Below are 18,931 nucleotides of genomic sequence, written 5' to 3' on the forward strand. Positions count from 1 at the left end.
TAGGGTAAAACGCTCGCGAGACAGATAGGCAGAAACGACCGGAGCTGCTCGGGCGCCGCCACGCCCAAAATCGAATCGGCTGCGTCGGCGTTTTAAAATATCGCGCCCGCGAGAAACTGACAGCTAGCACGCGCACAATGCCGACCCCCCCCCCCCCCCCTCGTTTTGCTTGCCTGTTTTCTGCTTTCGGCGCTCCTTAACCGCATCTCAACTCCAGGCACCTCGGCGGGGAACTCGATGCGCGAGCGTGAGCGCAAGTAAAAAAATAAAAAACAATTCAGTATAACAGAGTGGCGTTAGCGAAAGTAGCAACATCCCACCATTGCAAAACAAGATTCGATGGATCACAACACTACTAGGCAGATTGAATTCGGGCCAGATTTTTTCCCTCGTCAATCGCCGTGTGAACAAAAACAAGAAAACACGAGGCCATACAAACACGCATCGAAGCAGAGGGAGCATTTAAATGGCTCTGGATGCATTCTTTCGAGAAGAAACCAAGAACGAGATGGCTGAAATAGGGGCGCATCTGTGCCGCCCCGACGAGGGGGCGTTGAATAAAAAAAATAGAAGAAAAAAAAAAGACAGTGCAAAAACAAAGTTTTCCTCGCCCGTACCAACAGGACGCAAAATGCTCACCCGGCAATTCGTCTGCTCGCGCGGTGCGTTGTGTTGCCAAGCGTATACATCATTTATTAAGGACGCATTTGTGTCCGCTCGACGCGTTTTGTTTATGGATCTCCAGGGCTTGGATTCGCTTGATTAGTTGTGCGCAGTGGGCTTGGAGAGAGGCAAACAAGTTTCGTAACCGGTGCGAGTCTGTTTTAAAGCAAACCCGTGAGGTAGTCGTTACCAGCTCAATCGTATGAAGCGGAATCTTTTAAAGCAGATGACGAAAGAAAAGAAAGAAAAGAAAATATTCTCTAAGCCGCTCAAATCACGCTGCAACATTGATTAATTTTAGAGGCACCTTTGCTAAACACTGTTTCTAACATTTTCGCCAGAAAAAGGAAATGCAAGGCTACTTTAATGAAGCGGGAAAGGGAGATTAAAGGCACAACTTATTTGCGCTACAGTTATTGTCCATGTCGAAGTTCTAGTAGTTAAACTTCATGTTAATCCTGTGCCGTGAACTCAAAGTGGCACCCCTCATAAGGATAACTATGTCACTACAGGAGAGAATCTAAGCTGATTTTATCAATGCGCAATTTTCCAAAACATCGATACCAGATGCAGTGATATCAGCTAAGCTGGGGGAAGTTATACGCACAACTTAAGTTAAAACGAAAGAAAGGACTAGCTAATAACAAATACGGATTGATCATGTGTAGTTAACAGAGAAGCTGCAGTCCGGCCAGACGCTGAAAGAACGTTTTCATCGGCGTTTTTGCCTCCCCCATCCGCTTTCCGTCTAAAAACTTGAACCCTATAACTTTCCGGTCCGTAACTACACGTGGGCTAATGAGGCGCGACGTAACAAAGAGATTCGAATTGATCTGATTCAGCACAGCTGACGCTTTGCGACGGATCTGTAGAGTTTCAATGTTACAGCGCACTTTCATCAAACTTAAACGTGACACGTGACATAGGAACACCCAAGGAAAAACGAAGAGAAAACGGAGGGGTGCTGAAAGTCGCAAAATGAAGCACTGATTATCACTAACAATTAACTTCGCATCGGAGCTAAACTCGAACATAAACGAGCAATGTGTATGGCCGAGATACATAAAATAACTATCCTGTCACGCACATGTCAATCACAAAAAAAAAAAAAATATATGCGCCCCTCCGCGTAACGATGACGATGGTTGAGCGCGAAGCTCCGTCGTGATGGATTCGTTAGTTAGCCAATCCCACACTGCAAGTGTGTGATACTCTGTAAGTACGCACCACTTGTCTAGAATACCCACAGCAACTCTCGGATGTGCACTCCGTATGCCTAACGTTTGGGTGTGGGGCGTACGGCGAGAATTGGTCCCTGCTGCTCGGCGTTCGCTTCGACCATGTCGAAATGGAGCAATAGGACAGACTCGGGCTTCGTAACGCGAGGGACCGAGGTTTGATTGCAGGCACGGGTAGTGTTTTTTTCTTTCATTTCACCCACGATCATTCATCATCCTCGTCAGAGAAAGTTGGCTTTCTTGCAGGGCTTACTGGCGTAGAAAGGCATCAGTGAGGACACTAAACGTTTTTTTTTTTTTTTTTAATGACAAACAGCATCATTACGAAGGCACACTAATGCTCTACTTAGAAAGGGTGCGTCTAGCGTGTGGTGGCGTCGAATGCGTTCCCCACTCAGAGTGAGAGTGTTCATGATCGTTCCTGGCACAGTTAAATTTATTATTAACAGGTGATCGCTAAGTACAAAACGCTTCGACAAGCGGTAGTCGGCGCAGCATACCTCCACTTTGGTGGATGTCTTCGGCGCCAGCATTCTCGTACTGCACTCAACTATTCCCAACAACACGTCCTCACACGCTGCAGCACTGAACGAGCAACGCGTAACCCTACGATAAGGCGTCGAACCCGCGTTCGTTTCCAGCGCGCCCTTTAAAACCTCGAGGAATTAAACAGCGACAAAAGAGAGGCCGAGAAAATAAAAGTAAAATATCGGTGGTCGTGCTGATCGGAAGCGGGAGCGAAAAGGCGCCCTGCTCATTCAAACCTCGTTGCATTCGCCGCCCAACAATGGCGGGTGATTGATACGCGCGCGATCGCGCTGCCGCATTCACGCCGAGCACGTCACACGCGACAAGGGGGAAGAAACAGCGGGGTGCCTCAAGGCCCCGTACTCTCGCCAACCTTCTTTATTTTTTTTTTGTTTCGCGAATATAAACTGCAGCTGCGATAAGAAGAGTAAAGAATTAAAAGGTGTCACAGAAACAATGCCGCGTAGATGAAAAATTGAGTCGAAAGAGAGCGTCCCCGTTCCTCACGCATTATGGAAGTGAAACAAAGTTGTCGCATACACTGGGAGATAAAAACTAGGCGTTCGGAAGTGCGCATCAAAGTCGTATAAAGCGGCGTTGGCGTGAGGTTATTTTTGTAGTGGTCCGGAATATTCGCATTTCCTAAGTAAAAGTTATTTCTCAATTTCTGTGCTGCGATGTATTAAACTAAAAATAGGGTTATAAGATAGGGTTATAAGGCTTGTCTACATCTAGAAGAGGTACTTTTAGCAATAAGCAGTTCGAAACGTATCAGTAGCATCGGTACATTGGCAAAATTATTACATCGCAACATAGCGAAGTTTGCAAAAAAAAAAAAAACGGTGACATCTTAGTCTCAATAACCAATGGCGGCGAAGGGGACTGTTCAGTACAGAACTAAGCCCAAGAAAATCAGAAAAACGCTTTATTGAATTATCCTTGATACAGATAGCGCTCGCTCGAAACTCAAATTCCGCAAATTTCCCATCAAGAATGTGCCTGAAATAAGTAAAGGTAGTCTATTATAAAACGGTGCTGTGGAGGTCATCTCACATTCGTGCGTGTTAACACTGCCATAGTATGCTTGCAACACCTCGAACACCATCCTCTTTCAAACTAACAACTGACCTATAAGGGGACCACGCCATACTAACGGTTACATCCCACTTTGACAATCAGTGGTCAAGTCGTCAAAATGTACCACTTAATCGAAAGCTGCAGGTTAATTAGGCAAAATTAGGCGGAGCTTGTCGAATGCCGAAGTGGTCATGCATATGCAGACCCCACAATGTTATTTTTCTTTCGCTCCCAAAGCTGATTACCATTACGAAAGCTTCGTGGCACTGATAGTAAGTCTATTACTTTCAGCTTAATCCGCAGCGTCTCTTCTTATTTCCCTAGTTGTCCCCCATTAGAAGCAGGGTGAACTCCCTTGCAGCCGATTTACTGTCCGCATTGACCGACAGTTCAATCAGCACGTCCAGCCAGCCCTCTTACACGACCTGCTCAGTCAAAGATGCACCGCCGAGTTTGTCTCGTACTTCAGTGGTATTCACGCTACACATGCTATCAGAGAGGTTCTTTTGTGACGATCGGCCTCTTCCCTGCCTATGTTGCTCACTTTCTGCATTAACTAAAGGCGGAAAGATAAACAGGGTGTCAGGGTTGCGCGAATAAGTTAGCCATAACTTTTCACAACACCGCTCAAAGTTTAAACGCTTCAATTTGCGATTCAAAAGCATGACGCTAATCCAAACTTTACACAAGTAAATCAGTTCCGCTTAGTTATCATGTCGAACGGATGAAAGTTAATCTTCACACGTGGAGATATCCGCAGGCCATAAGGCAGCACTCGTATAACTCTTTGATGCTGTGGGATATTTCATCAAAGTAAAGGGTACAATTAAATCGACAACTGAAAGGAAAACATATCCCCAGTATCTATTAATTTCAGAGGTACATGATAGACAAAATAAAAACGTTTCCTTTCCGGTGCCTGCGAACTCAAACGAGTCTCCGCCAACACAACAATGACGCGATCCGGGCCTGACCCCAGTGAACCAAGCCGCTCTTCACGCGACCCTCATTTTGGAGCAAGCCAGTGGTGTTGTCTAGTAGTCGGCAAAAAATGTCCAGTAAAAGCCCAACGGAGGAGCTACATGCCAAGGTTAAGAACGCATGAATGCGTAGTACACAAACGTGAATCGCCGAGTTTGTTGCCGTTATAATTTGTTGCTGGCTTTTCCGCACATTGACTCAGCGCGTGGTGAAGCACGCTCTACAGGCATAGGTGTAGCCCAAGGAGGTTGTATAGAACTTCTGGAGTGGAGATGGTGCTCGAAAACTGACGCCGACGGCCGCCATCTTGCCGTGGGTAGAAAACTCGTTCCGCGGTAGCAGACGCATTGCATTCGTCGCATAATGTACTTGCTTTTGCGGCGGGTTACGTTATATTTTTGCTTCCGTTCTTTTTTTGTTTTCTTTTGTTTTGTTTTGCAAGTTGATTCTCTCATGCGGCTACCTTCAAGCGCACCGAGCTTTTCTTGCGCGCGTTCATTTCGCCGCATGTGGTTTCGGTTATGCTCCCCTCTCCGTGTTTCTAGTTAAGCGCTTCGCAAGTCGCCCGTGGGGCGTACACATCTGGTAATAATTTACATTATTGGGCGCTAACAACTAAAATAAACAGTAGACACAATGACATTTTTTTCTGCCCCATGTGTCGTTCTTCCGAGTTCTCTCTTGCCAAAGAGCAGAACTCGTGTTCGTTCGATCCTCGTTCGCGGATGGATGCTCCAAAGGTGTAGAAAGCAGAAATAGTCTGCTCGTGCGTCGCGTTCGGCTGCGCTAATCGCGCGAAGAAGGCGTTGGGGATCACCTTTCATCTGTAAGTACTGAGGGTATCTGTTTGTTTTGGGTTTCGAGGGCATTACTAGTATTATATGCCCGCCGTTTGTGCGTGATGTAACGGGAAAATTTGCCGTAGCACCTGCCGTCCGCTTACTGAGCATACCGTACGCGCTTGTTTACGCAGATATGCGAATGTTTTCGCTCGTAGTTATGGTGGTCCTGTAGTCGCTTGGCTGCGCGAAATCACATGTTTGTAAATATGTGGAGCGCAAATTGTTTTTCCGCACTAATTTAAATGCAGAGTATTGCTAAGGCAGTTACCGTCAAAAATCAAGGCACTCTTGTTTAATATATTCCATTTGCATCCGTCCCTCGTTAAATACTCTGACGTTTCTCGTTAGCGCTGTTTCGTAGAAGTCTTTGATGCACCGCAATGCTCTTCCGCGTTCTTCGTCCACATGATTTTCTTATCAATAGCACGCTGCTCGCGTCCGAACTTCCGCGGTCAACGAGGTTGTGAATGTGATTGAGTAACCTCCTGCGAGTAGTTTTCTTATCAATAGCACGCTACTATCGTGCCAACGTGCGCGGTTAATGTAGTCGTGCATCCAATTAAGTAACCATCTGGATTTGAAAAATAAAGTCAATGCGAGTCCCACGCCTTCTGTAAAGTGCACGCGGAATAAAAAAACCTGCTTTAATGTGCTTCAGTGTGTGCCAAATCCATTTCGCAAAATACAATTGAAAAGCTGGAAATAGACCCGCCGCGTTGGCTCAGTGGCTAATGCACTGTGCTGCTCATCCTTAGAACGCGGGTTCGATTCCCTGCCGCGGCAGCCGATTTTCTGGTGAAGGCGAAAAGCGAAAACTACTGTGTGAACGAGATTTCGGTTCACGTTAAAGATTCCCCATGTGGTCAAAATTAATCCGGAGCCCTCCACTACGGCGCGCCTCATCGCCTGCGTTGCGTCAGCGCGTTAAACCCCACAATGAATCACTCAATCAACCAATCAATCAATCAAAAGCTCGTGCTTAATTTGGTCTTCTTCGGCAAGGGCAAAACTGGACATGTTGTTTAAACCAGAAAACGTGCATTTGCACTACATATAAAGATTGCAATATCCTGGTGGATATGATTCTTGCAGTACTGCTTAAAAACCATTCGAACCGCTACTGCGTTATTATTTATTAATCATTAATGAATAAGCATTCATTAATCCTAGCAACGCAGCTAAAAGAAATAAGCGTCAAATAATCGCGCTTTCGCGTGTCCCGCACTTCCAACGTGAAATCACGGCTAATAGTAACCTTATAACGCGGAATCTCTTGCCATGGCGCGCAATATGAGGTAATTTTAATGTTAAGGGGGCTATAACGAATAAACGTTTATTGAAATAAAATCAGGGGTGGTGCCTTTAGCATAGCGCTGCGCGTTTTCCCGCATCGACAGCTCTGTTGACGTAAGATATACACAGGCGAACTCGCTGCTTGAACCATATCTTACGTCAAAACCTTACGCGTAAGGCAAAATTCAGTCTGCCCTCAAATATCGTAATCGATAAACTAGCTTACCATCGTTTTCTCCCTTGTAAAGCCAAAAAAACGCGACCGCACTTCAGCGTCCCTGCCGGCGCAGCGCCTTTTCTACCCACGGCAATATGGCCGCCGACCGGTTCGCCCGGCTTCACCTCCCCGCGTTGCCCGCTATGGGCGGCCTCCACTCCAGAAGTTCTATACAACCTCCTTGGTGTAACCTCCTTGGTGTAGCCATGGGTCTCGGGGCCGTTACGATTATTCTATTATTGTATGAAACTCTATGGTTACGAACGCGAATGACGAATTCAGCTTGAACGTTAGCAGAAAGGGCATCAGCGGAGTGCTCCTGAAAAGTATGCACACATGCAGTTTAACTTCTGTTACACCAAGTCCACATGCGAGACGCTAAGCACCCCCAGGGCTGAGCTGAAACTGCCGAAGCCCGTTTACGTCAGACATATTCGTATTCATAATGCGGTGAAACAAGAAAGTACTCTCTAGGCAATCGTAAAACTCCATCACGTCTACGTAATTAAGATGAGAACCGCCTGCTGCTGCACGTTCCCGACGCCTCGGCCAAGTGGCATGGCAATTGGCATGGCGCAACGGAAAAGTCAAAGATGCCTTGACGAGTTGGAATGAGTTCGTATATTGTCATTTTAATGCGCGAAGTAACGATTACAAGACTTGACAGACTCGAGCGCAGTCTCACAGCAAAATTTTTATTGAAAAACCGGGTAATATATCCGCGATTATTTGGTCGCAGGGCCCTAACTGTGAACACGTACGTTGACTTTATAACAAACAGAAAACGCCTTAAAAGGCCGCTCATGTTCAGAGATAACCGCGTCGTAATGGTGCACCTCCTTTTATTTATACAGTTATTTTAGCTAGAGGTGGAAAGCAGCTGAATAGAGAAGTTGTCAAAGCCTTCCGCAGTGAGAGGCTAGGGCCAGTTTTTAGAACGCTCCTTACCTGAGTGAGGATGCCTTAAGAGCAACCCGCCTTACTTAGGTAATTTTAAACCCACCTTACTAAGAAGTATGGAAAGGTAGCGCCTATACATACTTCGTGTTTACGCTCTTTGTTACGGTAGAAACTAATTGGAAACAACAGACGCTGGAAACAACTTCCAAAAATTGAAGTGACTCCAATAGGTCGGCGCCCAAAAAAAAATCGAAGCAAAAACATGCTGAGGTTCACCAATATGTACTTCGCACATAAAAAAACACATTACGTGCACATTAGAGGCTTCAACCTAATAAAGTTACAACTATGTTTGGTGTCGCTTTAAGCAGTTTATTGACTGGTACTCTAGCACGACGCCTAGCTACAACACAACGGAAGTGGTTATCGGAGACGCCAACGTCCATGCCTCAAAAAAGGATTAACCTATGGTTCGTAATTTTCGTCGAAGAAAAGCTCAAATTTTGCCTTCCGGCAGACACAAGCAACTCTACCAGCAGAGATTTTACCCCAACAGGCCTAATATCATTACATGTGTCGTCAGACCTGAACATATCAGTGATTTCTGCCCCAGTCCCGAACAAACCCCTGCTATATTTTCATAAAAATTATCAAAGTGTTATCAATAACCGCTATCGGCATGCTACCCAACTTCGCTGTTCGCTCCCTCAAAGCGCTCGTGTGTGTAAGGGTCATTTTTTCTCTAAAAAAGGCGTTCGGCTCTTTGAACTCAGAACTCAACTAAACATAGGCCGAGCGACAGATTTTGGTATAAACTGGCACGCAGAAACCTTAGGCCTTAACAGAGAAAGAGCGCCCAGCATTCACTACAGAATAGAATAAAAAGCTTAGCATGAGAACAAATGGCGCACATTGCGAAAAGGAGCATGCCGAGTGCGGCGGATGTCGCGACACGACCAAAGAAGAGTGCGGAACGACGACGAATGAACGGAGACAATGATATCCACTCCGGAAAGTTTGGAAGTGGAGATCCAGGAAACACCGAGATGCGGCGGCTCCCGATAAGCGTTGATGAAAGGACTGTCGACGGAGGCAGTGAAGGCAGACTAACATCGGCTGCCCTGGCATAAAAACAAGCGGTTGCAGAGCAGTGCGAATGGGGCAAAGAAAAACGACAGGTTCAGTGAAGAAAAACCGAACGCGCGGCTTCCTTCCTTCCTCGGTGCCACCGCGCCGCAGCTTGGTTCGCTTCCTATTTGCGTCCCGTTGCTTATCGAACGGGACAGAGAGAACAAAAAGAGCATCTGTTTTTTGCAGGCGCCACGCAAAGATGCGCCAAGCTAGCACGCAGCGAATCGTTGCCGCCATGCGCTCATTCTTTCCGATCTGGTGCCACCAGGACTTCCAGGAGGAGTACCGCAAGGCCGCGTCCTGTGCCCTCTTCTGTTTATTTTTCTTGTGTGCTTAAATTTGCTTTTACCATACCTCAGACAATGAAGTTGATTGATACTAAACTATTTAGAGGATCAGTACCACGCCTAAAGCTTGCACTCTAAGGCGTACCTTTAAGGCTTGCTACTGCCTCTAGGGCGACGCCAAGGAAACGCTCCGCGGGAGCCTGCAGCGCCGGAAACGTTCGAGCCTGGCCGCCTTTTCATGTCGCCGACCGGGTGCATCCAACAGACGCGCCTTCCTCTTTTCCGGCCCCAGAGGCTTCCTCCATTTATTCTATGAGCGACGCATTGACGGAACGTTTACGTATGAATGCGAACGTTGGCTCTGGGCCCGCACTGGAATTGGGCACAAGTGCTCGATCGCATTCCCTCGCTCAACGTTTCGTGCAACAAAAGAAGCTCGTACGCGTTTCTCCCCTTCTTTTCGCGGATGTGAGATCCAGATTTCCATAGCAGCGCACTACGACCGGTAAATTTAAGCGGCCGTGTAGCAGTGAACTTCGCTCCAGAGAGATGTTTTGGTACGCATCCATATGAATGCTTCGCGCTGGATTTAGGGTTAAGAAGGAAGGTGCCTGACGAAATTCAATGCTGAATAGCACATTTCGCACGCTATAAAAGCGGCAACCCAAAACCTGCTGCTCAACAACTCTGTTTTCAGGCAAACAGAACATAGAGGAGATTACAGCTATTTGCCCTCTAATTTCTTTCATAATAAGCCGCAAAATTTTATGGGGCCAATCAGTTTGTAAGCTCTAATAGGTTGCGGTAAACGCAACAGCAGCCGTTATATTGATGGGTGCTTTTGTATTCACATTTAATTAGTACTGTGACTAAGTTTTATGCGATATGATTCAATGCGTTGCCAAATGGCCCTATATACTGTTGCACATATTGAAAATACCTGTAGTTACTTAAAATGTAAGTCTTCTCACGGATGCGTCTCAACTTTCGCAACAGCCCAACAGAGTGTACCACAACGCACTAAAAATTGATAGCGATCAAACGGCTGTCCACTGGCTTAAAAGTTGTAAGCCGACTGAGCAGTTCAAAGCGTTTCATCAGATGCCACCTTGTGCGAGGCACACGCAGCTATCAGGACTTGTTTGAAAGAAACAAGGACTTGGAAAGCGAACCGTCAGGCAGCCTAACAGGAAACGCTCCTTTACGAAAGACTTTGAGGACAGCATTTGGACGTACATGGGAATGAGGGGGAGAACACTAAACCGCATTAACTGAAACGCTTTTTCGTATCCGCGAGGCACAGGACAGCCTGAAAATAAAACCAGTTCGCGAGGATGAGAAAACGGTCGGTGGTGGTCACCCAGCGTATCATAGACGAACAAAAAAGAAAGAGGACACAATACAAGCGCTGACTTCTAGCTTAGAGAAAACATATATTTAAGCACAACAACGATGCGCAGAGACCGCAGTTAGAAATACTGTGGGATTTCAAAACAGCATTACAAATTGTTTTTAGCGCATGCATGCATAGCTCAACACAAATATTTTCTTGATATTTTTCTTGACATAACTGCTGTCAAGGTCAGAAATGAAGTTAGAGCCCTCTTTCGACCAGCAGAATATCTCATTTGGGGCACCGCTGCGTAGCTAAATAAAAAAATGCGGTTTAAAGCAATAATAAAACGTCTCCCCTGGACGCACCTCTTAGTCACGAATTTAGAGTTCAATTGTAACACCTAGGTTTCTTTAATGTGCAGCAAACGTCATCTACAAGAAAATTTTTAAATTCAACATGCCTAAACGGGTTATTAAATTTGGCCACCGGATGAACTTTGGAGGGCACAAAGCAACACCAGCAGTTTTGGTAGTTTCGCGCTACCCTGCCTATATACGCATACTTCATGATCAAGCGTCCTTTCACTTTTGCCTGGCGGCTAAATCGAGTGACATTTGTGCTTATAGGTAGCCAAGAAAGCTTACAGTCTTCAAAACGTTAAAATATTTCAATCATCATCATCGTCATTTGATTTAGAAAAAAGACAAATAGATATTCACTGCAGAGCACTTGTTGGCTGCGCAAAATCCGAGGCAAAATTCGGCTTTCAGCTGGAAAATATGGCACGCAGTTACGACATGCCGCTAGTAAGCCACAAGTTTCGCACATGTACACTCGGACCTGCAGGTTTCTTGAATGTGCGACTTGCCGCCTTTCCCAAGCTACAGCCTGTGTTAGCTTTAACAGTGCCTCCTCGGAAGGAGCCTTGTAGGTTCAGGCGCAGGCCAAGTGTTTCATACCCTGGTCTGCGGCTCTCTACGTCGCATTTAAGAATTCAGCGAGCAACCGGCTTGCAGCGGTGTCATGGCGCTAGGATGCGACAGGTGACAGCTGCCTTCAGCTGGGGTGAACGTTCTTTGAATCCTTAATAATGTGTCCCACCCTCTTCCCTCGCTAATGTTTTGCTTCTCCCCGAAACCTTTGCCCTTGTTCTCTTTCATCTTTGTTGTGCATAGGTGTGTGTTTTAACCAGTGTTTCAGCATTAGGAGCACGTGCCAACTGAGCTTACCTGATCGGTATCCTTTGTGAATTGCATCTGACATGGCCACTTCGTTCGTTTTTGTTGTGTTGAGCCCTGTGCGGGCCATTCCATCTGTCTATGTGCGCGTGAAACCTAACTGTATTCTGCGTCCAACTGCTGGGCAACTGACCACTTTTCTTACTCCCGGCCGGATCTGACTACTAAAACGAGGTCCCCAATTGGTGGTTACCGGGCCTATTGTTCTACGTGGCAACATTGGCGCCGGCAACAGCAGCAGTTCTTTTTTCTAGCAGACCAACCAGCAGATACCCCACTTTTCCTGTTGGCACACACTGGATCTCCAAGTCACCCAACAAACACGCAGTTACACACCCAGCAGAAAAATTTGAACTGTCTTTTTTGTCATGCTCGTGTGTTGTGTATGGCTGCAGTTATGCACTCCTCAGGACGTGAAACACCGGAGTCGCTATGACTTCACGGCGCACGCTTTTAATGCCTAACAATGCACTGTAACTGACATTCACGTGTCAAATCGTATAGGACATGTACATTATTCATGAACAGCTAGTTTGAATGACCGCATAAAATGCGAGAAGTTTCAAGAATAAAAAAAAAAGTGTTGCGTGCGGCTCCATATACTCAAGTCATGCTACCCGCCGCGGTGGCTCAGTGGCTAAGGCGTTGCGCTGCTGAGCACGAGATCGCGGGTTCGATTCCTGGCCGCGGCGGCCGCTTTTCTGATGAAGGCGAAAAGCAAAAGTGCCCGTGTGTACGAGATTTCGGCGCACGTTAAAGATCCCCAGATGGTCAAAATTAATCCGGAGTCCTCCACTACGGCGCGCCTCATCACCTGCGTTGCGTCGGCGCGTTAAACCCTACGATCAATCAATCAAATAAATCTACTTAAGTCATGCAGCATGTGTCAAGCTTCCTACAATGAAAAAGAGAAACGGCAAGGCAAGTCGTATGTCAAAGACAATTATCAGTGAACAAGATCTCCCCCCAATTCCATAAGCACAGCGCACTACGACAGGGCACAGAGAGGGACTCGTACACAGCGCTGATTAATAACTGAAGGGGTTCATTGAAAGGGTGAACATATATACAAAATACCCACAAATAATCAAAAACAAAACAAGTGCACTTGAATTATGTATTCTCATCTCATTGATGGTTGGTCAGAAATTTTAGTTCTTTGTCTGATAAGGCTAAAGAGGTCGTGCTAATGCAGTTACCGTTCACCCTGTGAATTTCGAAGGCCTCGATGATTTGCCGGGTGATTCTGTGACGACCATTGCTAATGGGACTGCACTTATTATACAGCGGTTTGCAGCCACACTGCTTGATTCAGATGCCCTGCCGCGACGAGATTTTATACATCGCTGCGGTGCTCTCGAAGCCGTTCATTTACACATCTTCCCGATTGCCCTACGTATTTTTTTCCGCAGTCTGAAGGCAATCATTATACGATTTCCTACCTGCATGCTACAAACTGATTGCGGTGTTCTGTGGCGCAATCTCTGCGTTTCTTGTCCTTGGTATTAACTTGTGAAGTCTTTTAGATTGCGGCACAAAACACCGCAATTTTTGTAAACAGGATTTCTTTTGTTTGGGAGGGAACCCACTATAGCATGTCAGTGTAACTTTGTCCGGCTAAGCATGCCTTCCAGCTTGCACAGCACCGGTGACACCGCCTTTGAAGATGTCCTTTGGCCTTCACAAAAAGGGAGATTTCGAAAACAGACGTCAGTGCCTTTTAAATGAAGCCAAGATAAAATCCTTCTCGGAAACGACTGAGACAACCTTGTCAAACCACAGAAAACACACAAGTAATACTGCAAGTGTGTAAGGAAGCTTTCGGTTGTTCGCCTCCACTAGTTCACGAAGTAGGCAAAATTCGCTTTCCTCAAAAGAGCGCGGAGCGGTTCAGTTAATGTGCGCAAGTTAGTAGAATCAACGGCGTTTTATGCGTGGTATGAACGGGGTGGACTAGCTTGCCCACCATGGACTATTTCAACGTCGAGAATCACAAACGCCGAGAATGCGAGAATCACAGCGGCTCTTTCCACTACAACTACCGGTAATGCCGCTGTCCGATATTGGTGATTACTGGGCGAGCCCAACGCGTGTTAGCCTAACAGGCTTGCTTCGAGCTCCGATGCATGCGAAAATGTCGCTGTTCGAGTTCGCTGTTGACGAAATCGGATACGTTTTCCAGTGCCGGTTACTGGCTGTCCGACTCAGAATTTCAACGGCGGCCACCGAATGCCGACCAAAATCTGTTTGTGGGCCTGGCGTGCCCCCGGCATCGGTCAGAAGCAGCGACTCCGATAAGAGCCGTGCTCGCCAGCACATGCGCAGATGGACGTCGTGGAAAAGGTCCACTGCAGTGTGATCTGGCAAAAAAGTGCGCTTCGCCGCAACGCAGGCAAGGTGCGCTGCATCGTAGCGAAGGGTACAAAGCACCACCGCCAGTTCACTCTGCGCATGCGCCGTTTTGCTTACCTCACTAACCCGCTTCCCATGTGACATATTCCAGGAGACAGCCCTCGTGAGCCAGGAAGGTCATTGACGAAGTTGTGCTGTTTACACCAGAAATGATCGCACGAAATTGCAGTATCGTTCATTTTGCGACCAATGCTCTCATACCAGCTTTTCGTGCTATAAAAACAATCCGCGTTCAAGTTCCTTGGCGTTTGGATGCCAAAGGCGCCAAACTTAAAATTAAAAAAAAAAGAAAACCATGTGCCAAAATTCCTATGCGGGCAAGTGAGCTGCAATGACAACAAAACAATACCAAAATCGCATCGGGATTGCTTCGGGCCTCAGTGCAACACAGCCAGAGCGTCTCTGTTCTTCCATGATACAGGGCTCAAAGTTGTAGGACTTCTTGTCAGCTAAAAACTCTGCAGCCACAGTTCATAGCGATCACTTCGCGATAAATTAAGCTTTCTCGAGAAGCTTTTCAGGAACAGCGATCACGGCGTTTCAGTTCTTCAAGCGTTATACTTGTAATGCCCCTCTCGGCTGTGATAGCCGATCACCTGTGCCCCCGTTTTCCTCATTGCACCAACGAAACCATACCGAGCCGTATACCACCTTTGTTGCACATGCACTTTTGTGGGAGCTTGGCCGGACCAAATCGTACAGTTCGGATTATTTACATATTCAAGTTATTGAACTTGGAATTGATGTGCTTTCACTGTAGTACCTCCTTACAAGCACGCCCGACAGCTGTCGCGTTTGTAGCTGCAGGTGAACTTGAGAGTTGAGGCACATGGACCATAAAATTAACAAGACGCGGTAGCCGTTACTGAGTGTCATGATACGACGAAAGTGTCGTTAGGAACAGAGGACGGTCACTCACCTTCGGTTGTCCGGGAACAAAAGACACAAATCAGTTCATCAGTGGAATGGCTCATGTCCACACAACAGTAATCAACTCTGTCCCACTGACACACAAAAGCGGGCGCTTCAGCATCGAATTTCCCGCTGCTGTAAGCCAAAGTTGCCACACAGCACATCACTCGAGGAAGCGGTCAGTTCGAACACAGCGACGTATCGTCCATAAAGGACGCAGTTAGTCCACAGTGGCTGTTATGGCGCAACACCCGGACGTTTGATGTTAACGAGGAAGTACTGGCTACGAGCGAATATCTTGGGCTAACCAAACAGCACTTTCCAAATCCGGCGTGGCAGGCCTTCGCGGATCGCTCACACACACCACCGATAGCCACGCCAGACAGCGGACTCTGAGGCCAGTGGGCGAATTATCTCGAGACGATGGCAACTTAACAAGCGAAATTAGTTTTGTTGCGGCTTTTTTAGTGTTGCTGCTGAGCTTTGCGCAAAAAAAAAAAAACGGGGGTAGGGGAAAGGGTGTCGCTGTATTTGTTCCTCCTGGCTGTCCGTAACTAAATACAATAATTCCGCAAAAAAAAAAGGGAGACACAGACGAAATGAAGACGGACACACACGCATCGCCCAGCGTTAAATCTCTCTTTATGCTTACGCATGCGCGTTGAACTTTTGTGAAGTTTATAAGGTTCACACAGTGGTGCAATAAAATGTAGTTGGAAGTTTGCGCCGTGTGTCCGTCTTCACTTCGTCCGTGTCTCCTCCCCTTTTTTTTGCGCAATTATTTTATTTAGTTATGGAGTATCAACATGCCCAGGATGCTATCCTGGTTGTCGTTGTTTTTCGCGCTCCGTTTCACCATGCTTGGATGATGCCTGCTACGTTTGTTTATAGATGTTTACTCGCGTAACATCTGCCCTGTAAAAAATCAGCAAGCAAATAAACAAATCACTCTCGCGTTACGGAACCTCCACTCGCTTTAAGCATCGCGCGCCGCGCTGCCGTGCGCAAAAATGCTGCAGCCGCATCTTTGTCCCGACCTTTCTTCTGTTGATCGCTGAAGACTGCTGGGTACTTCCCTCGCCTCCAAGGGGAACTTAGGAAACGCCGCCTAGATCAGCAGGCTCGATGGCGTATACTCGATCTACGCCAGCTAGAAATACCTGATCAGCTATTAAAGGCTAACACCTCGCTATGTAAAAATACAACTAAAATCAGTCAGCAGCTCGAATACAAAATGACGAGGTAAAGAACCGACATGGGACTTGGAAGAGGCAGCGAGCGGGCCTTGTTGGAAACGGAATATCAACCGCCCCTGGGGACTGCGTCGCTACAATTAAATAGACTACTGAGATCGGCTAACAACATTATCGTGAAACTATACCCGCACAACAACAGCCATAAGGAGGGAAAATTACACAGTTTTTTATGTGTATTTGTGTAATTTTATGCGCCCAAGCTACACCCTAGCTAAAGCTCGCAATAGCGAATGAATATTAACGAATGAATAATGAATGAAGCAGCGAAATGAATATTAAGAAAAATTATGTTTCAAAATAAAATTGTCTGCCCCATTGCTAACCTGGAATATTTCGCTACAACGGACACAGTCTTCAAAGACATCAGCTTAGTCAAAGTAGAACACATGTACCGGTTTCGAATTTTACGTGCATTTTATTTTAGTTCCAATTCTTTTAAACATTTTTTGACGGCCACTGCCTCTCTTAAGCATAGAAGAAACACATTGTGTAAGTGAAATAGTGATATCTGGTCCATACCTAAATTTTGTAATAACTATAAATTACAGTCACTGCAGCGAAACTTGTCATACATTCTTAATGAATATAAACATATAACAAATTACAACCTTGAAGAGTTGAGGAAATATTTTTGTAAGTTATAAACATTTTTCTACAGTATTTGGCTAACGATTTTCTGATTTATTGCACATTGCGTTCTAAGTGATGTTAAAGCGTTAATTTTGTTTGCTGCCAATCGTTAGAGTTTGTGCAATTCTGTTTGCGGAATTCGATGTAAAATTTCTTTTGTGCTTGTATATCCTGGTACCATTGTTTACGTAGAACTATGTATTCCTGTGTATTTAGTTGTTAGTCGTGTAATTAGAAATTTTTGGCTTCTTTTCTTGTGTGTGTGACCGTTGTCAAATTCAGTGCTCGTTGCTAATGTGCCCGTTGCCAAACTCAGAAGCAAGGACCTTTGTCAAGCTGCTGCATGGCAGATTTTTGTTCTTGCCCTAGCATTTGTGTTGTTCTTTGTTAAAGAATGCTGAAACTACTTAATTTTGACTCCCCCCCCCCTCCAGGGTGTATAGCGGGCGCTAATAGGAAAACGGATGCCGCAACGAAAAATTCGACCTCTGACCTCGTGCAGCGGCGCTACGCTGCAGCCACCGCAGCGGGACTTCGCGCTAATTCGAGTACACCGACCACGGCCATCTTGACGCCCAGCCTCCCAGCGCAATAAATTTTATGAAAGCACCCCGAAACAGGAATCGGCAACCTTTTAGGCGGATGGCCAAATTACACGAAGCTGACACGGCGGGAAGCCGGCAGGCTATAATCAGGGAGGGGGGGGGGGGGGGGGGGGGGGGGGCTTTGCAGGCAAGGAAAAAAAATCGCCAAATTAACCGGACTATCTGACACTAATTGACATTATACTAGCTATGTGTGAAGATGGCGGACACTGCCAAATAGATGTGATCTTTCTATGTTCCTATTTAACCGCATTCAAGTTCAAAACTGTCATGTCCACCTGACAAGAGGAGCGGGGGGGAAGGGGGGGGGGTGACGTCATTTCGGAAGGCCGCATCACACTCCTCCGTGGCCACAGGTTGCCGATCCCTGCTTTAAAACATTACACATAACGTGCTACCGTCGTGGGAACGGCATGCCATTGGCTCTGAGGGCAATATATGATGTTATTTCTTGATTTGAGCAGCAAAAGCTTGATGTGGGCGGGTTGGCTTGACATGAGCGACAATTGTTTCAAGGCGTAAAAACGCTGTTTCGCTGTCTTGTGTCCGCGTTTTTTGCGCGTTCAAACCCTTACCGCTCAATTTGAGCTGCCATCTGCGTGGTCACAATAGTAAGCATACTTCGTCCTTCCTCGCATTGCTTGCAGTTGCGGCTTCAGACTCAGCATGGCGTTTGTGGTGTCGGCTATTCTTGCCACTTGTCTTTTTTTTAACAGCAGAGCTGTTTAAGCTTTCAGTTCCGCCATCCAGCCTTACAGGAGAAAAATACCAAGAAAAAATACCGAGTGCATGTGAGCGTACGCCTTGTGAGAGCGCCCGGCGTCGGCCAAGCTTGTACGCGGACTTGGGCCACGTAACGGGCTCGCAAAAAATACCAAGAAAAAATTCCGAGCGCACGCGAGTGTGCGCCTCGTGAGGAGCGCCCGGCATCGGCCAGCTCTACCTTCTAAAACACTCTGCCCAGCGTTCGTGGCGTGCCCTCTCACGTGCTGTGCTTCTCACCAGTTCATGTGCGCTCTTGTCTGGCGCCGAGTTCGCGCTACAGACGCCGAGTTCGCGAAGCCGGTTACCGCGAGTTCTAGCGCTTGCTAACGGGCTCCACTTTGAAACAGATGCGGAAGCCTGCGGACAAAACGATCAATGCCTGCCAGCCACGGAGACCTTTCAGTGGCAAGTTCAGAAATCCATGCGAGGTACAGCAGCTGAGTCTCCCAGTAAGGGAGAGGGGCCGCCAGCTCTGCTGTTTCTCCAGCCTTGCACCACTAGTGCTAGCTGCGCCATTTTTTTTTTTTCGTAAGGACTAAATCGAAGTTTAGTGCGTCCGGTTTTTGACAACTTTCCTCCTTAAGCAAGCCATGTTTTGTTATAGTGGCCCTGTTCTTCTA

The 18,931-nt window shown here is 46.7% G+C and overlaps 1 protein-coding gene across 3 annotated transcripts in view; it reads right to left on the reverse strand.

The window, feature by feature from the left end:
• The window catches only part of LOC144151564 (neprilysin-4-like), a 474,218-nt gene extending 458,666 nt beyond the window's left edge, over positions 1 to 15,552 (reverse strand). For all 3 annotated transcript variants that reach the window (XM_077682664.1, XM_077682663.1, XM_077682665.1), the window contains exon 1: positions 15,063 to 15,552. The gene's annotated coding sequence lies outside the window, so the exon portion shown is untranslated. The remainder of the gene's footprint in view (positions 1 to 15,062) is intronic.
• Between the last annotated feature and the right edge of the window lie 3,379 nt (positions 15,553 to 18,931).

This window comes from Haemaphysalis longicornis, unplaced genomic scaffold (genome assembly GCF_048455015.1).
Source record: "Haemaphysalis longicornis isolate Haplotype H1 unplaced genomic scaffold, Haemaphysalis longicornis Haplotype H1 scaffold_9, whole genome shotgun sequence".
Taxonomy (NCBI): Eukaryota; Metazoa; Arthropoda; class Arachnida; order Ixodida; family Ixodidae; genus Haemaphysalis; species Haemaphysalis longicornis.